This window comes from Carlito syrichta, unplaced genomic scaffold (assembly GCF_000164805.1).
Source record: "Carlito syrichta isolate Samal-C Ts95f unplaced genomic scaffold, Tarsius_syrichta-2.0.1 Scaffold302570, whole genome shotgun sequence".
Classification (NCBI taxonomy): Eukaryota; Metazoa; Chordata; class Mammalia; order Primates; family Tarsiidae; genus Carlito; species Carlito syrichta.
The window spans coordinates 176,003-182,957 of record NW_007246666.1 but is presented as its reverse complement, the minus strand read 5'-3'; the positions used below and the strand labels follow the sequence as shown (position 1 = coordinate 182,957).

General features: G+C 42.3%; 1 pseudogene across 1 annotated transcript; it reads left to right on the top strand.

Moving 5' to 3' along the window:
• The first annotated feature begins 570 nt into the window (after positions 1 to 570).
• LOC103259231 lies at positions 571 to 1,070 on the top strand (annotated as a pseudogene). Its single transcript, XR_504224.2, has one exon. The product of XR_504224.2 is annotated as a 60S ribosomal protein L29 pseudogene (transcript).
• Positions 1,071 to 6,955: the final 5,885 nt, after the last annotated feature.

Below are 6,955 nucleotides of genomic sequence, written 5' to 3'. Positions count from 1 at the left end.
ATCTTGCACACATAACTTCCTCCATAAATTTTGTTAATGTGGTTCCTCTCTTGGTTTAATGACTTCTCTTTTATTGGGCATCCCATAAAGAGTTGCCACTGGGAAACCATCAAGGAGGTAAGGTGTGTCTCGGTGCTCCCTACCTTTCTCTTTTCTGTCCTTGGAGCAGGGAACACTCATTCAGGTATCCCATGAGCTCATGCAGCCTCTCCCAGATAACAGGCAGTGGTGTAGGGTAGCTCCTCTTGTAAAATGGATTCTCAGCTAGCTGTCACAGAGAAAAGACGGTCAACACCAATGTGGACTCTAAGTACAATCATTATGCTCCAACTTATTAGACAGAATAAATAAATCCTGAACATCCAGCCAAGGTGGAAGGAATAAAGCAAGATAGAAGATGTCAGAAGGAAGTGTATCTTGCAGATGGAGATCTTCATGGCAAGGATTGCATGAAAGAAAGATCGCAGCCCAGGGAGGAAGAGTGGGGGAGAACTGTGCTGTTGGATAGATATGTCTTTGGGAATTTTGTGTGTTTTTGTGTGTGCGTATGAAAATACAAATACACAGGATCCACGGCTTACGGTGCAGACATGGCCAAGTCCAAGAACCATACCACATACAACCAGTCCCGAAAATGGCACAGAAATGGCATCAAGAAACCCCGATCACAAAGATACGAGTCTCTTAAGGGGGTGGACCCCAAGTTCCTGAGGAACATGCGCTTTGCCAAGAAGCACAACAAGAAAGGCCTGAAGAAGATGCAAGCCAACAACGCCAGTGCCATGAGTGCACGTGCTGAGGCTATCAAGGCCCTTGTAAAGCCCAAGGAGGTTAAGCCCAAGATCCCAAAGGGTCCTAGTTGCAAGCTTACTCGACTTGCATACATGGCCCACCCCAAGCTTGGGAAGCGTATTCGTGCCCGTATTGCCAAGGGCCGCAGGCTCTGCCGGCCAAAGGCCAAGGATCAAACTAAGGCCCCAGCCGCAGCTTCACCTGCAACTCCAGCTTCAGTTCCAGCTCCTGCTCAGGCTCCCAAAGCTGCCCAAACCCCCACAAAAGCTCCAGAGTAGAGGCCTCTGTCTGCCCATGTGTGGACAGAAGGACTGATTTGACCCCCAGGGCGCTGTCTGCGTGGGGCTGGTGTCCTCCTGTGCTATTTGTACAAATAAACCTGAGACAGGAAAAACAAAAACAAAAACAAAAACAAATACATATGACATATAAATACATGTGACTTATATAAAGATCTGTGATATATATTTTATATGTATATTTATATATGTGTATATATATAATATGTATATATGATCACATATTTACATATTATATATTTAAATATGCATTATATATGTAATAACATACGTACATCTATTGTAGATATATTCATAATTTCTATAACATATTATATATTATATATGCATATATATAATCTCCAAAGACATGTATGTGTGTGTACACACACACACACACACACACACACACACACACACACACACACACAGTATAAACCCCAAATAAAATCCTAATCCCCCTCAACTGAACGAACCGCAGAGAAACCTGAAAAACTGAATTCCCAGCCATAAGGAGAGGACAGTTGGATATGCCTTGTCATACTCCCTTCCTTTTGGAGTTTAGGCACAACTGACCAGGGTTAAAGTTAAAACAGAGATCATAAGACTGGCAAAGCAGTCTGCGGCAATAAGATGGCAAATTATAATCAAGACTTAAGGCCACCCAAGGCAAGGTTAAATCATACCCTGCAGACCATGAAATCTCATTAATCGAGTTTTAAAAATTAATCTGGTATAGTGCAGCTTATTGTCCTACCTGACTTTTATGTAGCACCACAGGACAGACAGCACAGACCCTAAGGGCAATAAAAAGACTTCACCCCAAAATATATTTCTTTGACATTTTTTGAAATGGCCACCACAGGACCAATAGATTGAAATAGTCCTGCAAAGCCTTTGGTGGGGAAAATTTGCATCTGTAGAGAATCTTCATTAATGCAGTCAGGCCTTCCTTTTCTAGGCCTTTCTTTGAATCTAGGAGAGAGTAACTGGGAACCTGACACCTTTAAATGCAGCCATAAAGAAGGACAAAACTATGAACTTCGCAGTAACTTGAATTTAGAGTCTATAATATCAAGTAATCGATCACAGAAACAAAGAACTGAGTATTACATGTTCTCACTCATAAGCGGACCTCAAACAATTACAGTACCTTAAGGAGGGGATTGGCAGCAGTGGGAAACTGCCAGGGGAGGGAAGGACACACCTCAACAACAAGGGTACCTGCGTAATGAACATTTGTATACCTGACCCTGAATTGTACCCCGCATCTTTAAAATTAAAATTTTTTTAAAAAAATGCCTGAAACGAGACATTTACCATCTATTCTCTCTGAAGGCTTCTGCCTGTGAGGTTTCATCTACATAACAAGAACCTTACCCTCCACAACTCCCCTTAACGCAAGCATTTCTTTCTACTGACTTTTTCTTTTGAGACAAAGCTTAACTCTTTCAGCCAATTGCCAATTAGAAAGTCTTAAATCCACCTATGACCTCTAAGCCCCTCTTCAAGATGTCCTGCCTCTTTAGGAAAATCGATGTACACCTTCCAGCCTTCCATGTATTGATTTATGATTTTACCTACAATTAATGGCTCCTTAAAATGTATAAAATCAAATTGTAACCAGACTACCATGGGCATACTTTCTCAGGACTTCTTGAGACTGTTCTCTGGGACATGGTCACTTATACTGACTCAGAATAAACCTCTTTAAAATATTTTGCAGAGTCTGGTTTTTCTGTTAATTCCAGTATGAAGGTATGCCCTAAAAGACAAATCTGAAATGTATAAAGAAGTAAAATATCTGATAAATTCTGGTATTACTGTATGAATTTCTCTCTTAGAAAATGGAGAAAGCAGTAAGGTGAACCACCACCCTAACAGAAACTTTGGGAGAAATAGTCTTAGAAATAGCCAAGGATAGGCACTCTGGTATCTTCCTTGAATTTAGTGAAGTAAAGGTCATAGAAAATCAGATATGTTAGGTCAGACCGGACAGGGGGTCTGTGATCCAGTACCATGCGAGAGATACAAAGAATTGCAAAAGTAAAGCAAAAGAGTTTATCCACATTCAGGATAGGGTCTGAATGCCAGTAATGCGGTCCTGGGGGGTGGGGTAAGGGTGCTTCTATAAGGAAGTAGGGTTAGTAAAAATCTCCAGCAACCACATTTTTGGGTGTTAGCATAGGAGGTCTTGTGCCTTGACACTGTCAGGACAACACATCTCGTGACTCCAGCAGGTGGACACGTGGGCTGGTGGGTTGTCACTGGAGAATGATCACGACAGATTTGATTAGCTCAATCTTTTGCGGCTGGTAGTGAGGGGTGGGCAAATGCTGGGACTAGAAAGGCTGACTAATACAAAACAAGTTGAGGAGGAGTTGTAAAGCACTTATCAATAGCTACTTCCAGGAAACTGGTTCTGACCTTGGCTAGTGATTAGAGGGTAAATTAAAGTGAACTTAACTAAAGAAACTTTAATTAAAAATTAAAGAAAAACATGACAAAGCTAGGCCATGCTAATATGGCTGCTCATTGGGTATATCAACTCCATCTTGGTCCTTTCAAGATGTAAATCCAGGACTCCAAAAGTGGAAGCAGATTTAAAAGTCTGGAAGAGTCTAAGAATTATAATTGTGACTAATTGCAAATGAGCCTGATAAGGAAGAAAAAGGGAAATTACCTATAGAAATAATTTGGTTGCCTTAAGAACCCTCCTTGAGTTGAGCTTCCCAAGGTCACGTGTATGAGAGATGGTGACCTACCCAAGGTTAACAGAGATCTGTGAGAAGAGTGTCAGAATACCCAAATTGCAGAAGATGAAGTTTACAAGTGGTGCTGAGAACAAGAACCAAAATGGTGCAGATCAGAGTGAAAGGAAGATCAAAGGAGTCACAGACCCACTTCTTGGGACAGCTGGTGAAATGTTCATGGACAACAGAAAGAAACCAGAACTATTCGATTTCTATTTTGGGGTTCATTTCCTCCATTGAGGAGGACATCTGGTGAGAGAACCCTCAGCTTCTTTCAATGGGTTGTGATTCCTGACGCAGATGAATTGCATCCCAGGGGACAGATGCAATAGCAGATGCAATTATGGAATCGTAAATGCTTCAAAACGAGATGGGCAGATGTCGTAATTCTCAAAATGGCGGGAAAGGTATAGCCAAGAATTCAGAGACCAGAAAATTTGCTTTCATTATGAAGCAGATTGTGCAAGGTGTGGTGATGGAGAAAAGCCCATAGGAGTAGACCTTTACAAGAAGCTTACTCCACTTGAGGGTCTTCGGTTCTGATGGCAAAGGAACCAGGAGACGCAATTCTGAGAGGGCAGACCCTCTCAGAGAAGTTGAGGGTGGGAACTACTAGAAGACGTTGAGTTTACGCATACCTTTTCTGCCCATCCTTTTGGGTCCCCTCCCACCTCTGAACCTCTTTCCGGAAGTCTTCAGAACTCCTCTATCAGTCTCCTTAATTTTATAGACATGGAAGCTTGGGTGCCTAGATTGGCAAGGTCCAGAGAGAGAAAGGAACCTGTTCAAGTTTACACAGCTGCTAATGGCTGGGTTGGGAGTAGAGCCACGTGAGCTGACTCACCACCTAGGGTTCTCCCCATTGACTCCCCACATTTACTGCCTGGCATGTACTTTTAGTCTGTATCTACATATCTTTTATCTCCCCAGTAAGACTGCACTCATTTTATACTGACTGAGCATTTAATGTGTGCTATGCTAAATGCTTTGTGGATATAAAGATGATTAAATGATTAAAAGATGATTAAAATCTGGTCCTTGGAATTAACAAGCTTCTAATGTGAGGAACACAAACAGAGACTCACTTACACAGCAGGTAAAGTGCTAGGGAGTCATGGTACAAGGAACCATTGTGGCCTAGAAGGTCCAAAAAGGCTCACCCAAGAGGCATACGTTTTTGAAGGACAGGCAGAATACTTGACACAACTTTGTATTCTTTCCAGAGTCTTGCATTGCATGACAGAGGCCAGGAAAGTGATCTGAGACCTCGACCGAGCTGTTTATTTTAGAGAACCAGCCCAAACTGCACTTGGTCCCTGCTCTGAAGGATACTAGGGTCCAGACCATTTTCTTTCTCCTCCTCCTCTCTCTCTCTCTCTCTCTCTCTCTCTCTCTCTCTTTCTCATGCCACTCAATTCTCCTGGGCTCCTTTTCAAAGATTTAATGAAGATTAAAACTTCGTTTTGGAGCCAGGATGTGTCACTAGCTGGGAAACGAGAGACCAATGAATCACACCAGGAGGCTGCGAGTTTCTGCCCTTTGTACTGGCTCTGAGTCCAACTGCAGGCAGGGCTGCCTGAAGGAATGAGAGGACGTTATGAGGTGGAAAGTGTTGCATTTTGGGGCCTTCTCTCTAAGGCAGCATGGAAGCATCGACAGCCCCATCAGGAAATTCAGAGAAAGAAATGAAACTGATGACACGGATGTTAGAAATACATTCTTTCCCACTGAGCCTGGTTCCCTAGGGTGCACGCCCATTGGGTGGTTTGGAACAGACAGCTCCCTGGGTGCCGGAAATGGCAAGAATGGAGATTTGGCCTGGGGCGACATCAGGCTCCAGATTCCAATGGTGAGTACTAGGATTCTGTGGAGACATTCTGCTGTGGTCTCTGCCTCCAAGGCCAGGCACTCATTAATTTGCAGTGGGTGTCTGCAGCAGGAGCCTTGTCTCAAGTAGGTGGAGGATGTTGAGAAGAGCCATTAGAGCCTTTCGGTTTTAAAAATCTGCTTCAATTAGGTTGACCTTCACAAAGTCCAAGTGCACAAACCCAGTTCTCCAAGGCCAAGAAAGGCTTCATGTGCGGATAGGTGGATGGGATATAGAACCTCAAAATCTCTTTTCCTCTCAGGGATCTGGAATTCCAAAAAAAGACTTTGAAAGAGTCTACATATCCTCTTTTTTGTCTTTGTCATTATGGTATCTTTCTCTTTTACTGGCTGGGTAGCCTTGGGCTCTTACCTTCTCCGGGTGTTATATCGTCAGTTACAGAATGGGTCTAGTATGTCAATTATCAAATGGGGTCTAGTACTTTCTACTGCTCTAGGTTGTCTTAAGGACAAGTGAAATAATATATATGAAAGTGCATGATTAAGCTTCCTTGGAGCTTAAGACACATAAAATTTGCTTCCTTCTTTCCCTTCTTTGCTCTTTCTTTCTAATACCTTAACAGACACGCTGATGCAGGCAAACATATAAACTGAAACCAGTCTTACGTGGCAATGAAGTTGCCTGGGAAAAAGCACTAAGAAGACCCTCCTTGCCCTACCCCAGACAAATATTTTATCTCCCAAGCCCTGTGATAATGCCTGTGATAATGCCTGGTGTAGTGTGCCATTAGTCATTGCTTTTGTCATATGGTCTTGTACTATATACATATTAGTCAACAAAATTTTAGTACAGAATAATTTTAGCATCAGAACTTCTCATTTTGTCCAACTCCCCACACCTCAAAAAATTATTTTCATAATTCCCCTGACAGTCATTCAGACTCTTCTTGAACAAGTCCAATGATAAAGAGCTCACTACTTTATGATGTAGCTCATTCTATTATGGTGCAACTGAAGATGATTAGACATTCTTTTTTTAAGTTGAAGTAAATCTACTGCCTCCATACTTTGTTTCATTGGCTTGAGTTCTGTGAAATAGGGCAAACAGAGTTACATCTGCTCCCTCATTCATTTGACAGCACTTTAAATATTTGAAGATAATGATCATCTCTTTTCCAGCCTCTATAACCTGGTTTATCTGATTGTTTCTCATGTGACAGAGCTTCCAGATCTTTTAGATCCTTTACTTCCTAGGTTGTTCTTCTCTGAGGATAGGTACATTTTTCAGTGTTCTCAGCATGTGAC